Genomic DNA, 2,522 nt, shown 5'->3' on the forward strand with positions numbered 1-2,522 from the left:
AAATAATCTAAAAAAAAAAGATAGATGCCTCCCAAAATTAAGATGATGAAGTCAAGAGATTTTGGATAGACTTTGAGAATGAAAATATGATTAGAGATCAAGCAGAAGGATCTAAGATGTCCAATTTTCTTCTAATTTCATAAAATTTATTTTTATTTAGTACTTTGATAAAAATATCAGCTAATTATTTTTCAGTATTTATGTATTCAAGAGCTACATCATTATCTTGAACATGTTCTCTCATAAAATGATGTCTAATTTTAATATATTTTGACCTAGAGTATTGAATTGGATTTTTGATCAAATTAATGGTACTAGTGTTATCACATCTTATGAGAATATTTTTAAGTTCAACTTCAAAATCTATGAGCTGTTGCTTAATCCACAAGATTTGAGTACAGTAATTTTTGACTATAATGTACTTGACCTCGACTATGGACAATACTATCGAATTTTGCTTTTTGCTAATCCAAGAGATTAAGTTCACTCCTAGAAATTAGTAAGTTTCACTAGTACTTTTCTATCTAATCTACATCCAATAAAATCTGTATCTGAGTAACCTATTAAGTCCAGAGAAGATTGCTTTAAAATCAAAGTCCTAGATTTTATATTCCTTTTAAGTATTTAAATTTTTTTAACAGTATTTAAGTGAGATTCCTTAAAATTTGACTGATATCTAGCACACATACATACACTGAACATTATATCAGATCTACTAACAGTAAGATATAATAAAGAGCTTATCATGCCTCTATAAAATTTTGAATCAATATTCTTGTCATGTTCATCTTTATCTAATTTATAGGAAGGGTCATAGGTGTACTTACATTTTTAGAGCTCTCCATTCTAAATTTCTTTAATAGTTCTCTTATGTACTTACTTTGGGTTATGGAGATCCTTTTCTTGATTTGCTTGATCTGAAGTCCGAGGAAGAAAGTGAGTTCTCCCATCATACTCATCTCAAACCCTCCCCTGCATGAGCTTGATAATTTTTTGGCACAAAGCTTCATTAGTAGATCCAAATATAATATCATCAACATATATTTGTATAACTAGAATTTCTTCATCTTTTCTTTTTATAAAAAGAGTTGTATCTACTTTTTCTCTTAAAAAATTATTTTTTATAAGAACTTACTTAATCTTTCATATCAAACCATAGGAGTTTGTTTTAAACCATACAATACTTTGTTTAACTTAAATACATGATCTGGATATTCATGATTTTCAAAGCCTGAGAGTTGCTCTACATATACTTCTTCAGCAATATAACCATTTAGAAAAGTACTTTTAACATTCATTTGAAACAATTAAAGTTCATGAAATATGCAAAAGCAAGCAGTATTTTATGGCTTCTAGTCTAGCAACAGATGTAAATATTTCATCAAAATCAATTCATTCTTGTTGATTATATCCTTTAGCAATTAATCTTGCTTTATTTCTAATTACATTACCATCTTTATCTAATTTATTTTTATATACCTATTTTATTTCGATTATTGGATAATTTTTAGGTTTAGCAACAAGAGTCCATACATTGTTCCTTTCAAATTGATTTAGCTCTTCTTGCATGATAATTCTCCAGTTATGATCTTTTTTAGCTTCATCTATTATTTTAGATTCTAGGTGTAAAATAAAACTATATAATTATATATATCTCTAAGAGAGGATCTAGTTCTTATCCCTTGTGCTGGATCATCAATGATTAATTTTTTGAGGTGATTGTGGACATACCTCCATTCCCTTGGAAGATTACTTGTATCTTGAGGTTGTTCTTGAATATTTAGATTATTGATGCTTTCATCCTCATATTTTTCTTTCAATTATTTCTTGTTTCGCTCATTTGAGTCATTGATGGTGAGCTCTTTCATTCTATCTTCTATGATACCTGCATCATCAACACCCTCTCTCTTTCTTATTGGAAGATCATTAGTTTCATCAAAAACTACATGAATTAACTCTTTCACTACTAGTGTTCTTTTATTAAATATTTTAAAAATTTTACTAGAAGTGGAATAGCCAAGAAAGATAGCTTCATCAAATTTAGCATCAAATTTACCTAAGCTATTTTTGCCATTATTTAAAATAAAATAGTGACAACCAAAAATATGAAAATATACTATGTTAGGTTTTCTATCTTTCCATAATTCATAAGGTATTTTCTTTAGAATTGATCTTATTAAAGTATAGTTTAAAATATAACATACTGTGTTGATTACTTTTATCCAAAAGTACTTTGGGAGCTTGCTCTCACATAGCATGGTGCGGGCTATTTCTTCAAGGGTCTTATTTTTTCTCTCTACTACTCCATTTTGTTGTGGTGTTCTAGATGCTGAAAAATTATGATCGATGCTTTTTTATCATAAAATTTTTTAAAATCTTTATTTTCAAATTCACTGCCATAGTCACTACGAATTGACACAATTGGTAAACCTTTTTCATTTGAAATCTTTCGACAAAACTTTGAAAATACTGAAAATTCTTCATCTTTAGATGCTAAAAATAAAACCCAAGTGAAATACAAA

This window comes from Elaeis guineensis, chromosome 4 (genome assembly GCF_000442705.2).
Source record: "Elaeis guineensis isolate ETL-2024a chromosome 4, EG11, whole genome shotgun sequence".
In the NCBI taxonomy this organism is placed as follows: domain Eukaryota; kingdom Viridiplantae; phylum Streptophyta; class Magnoliopsida; order Arecales; family Arecaceae; genus Elaeis; species Elaeis guineensis.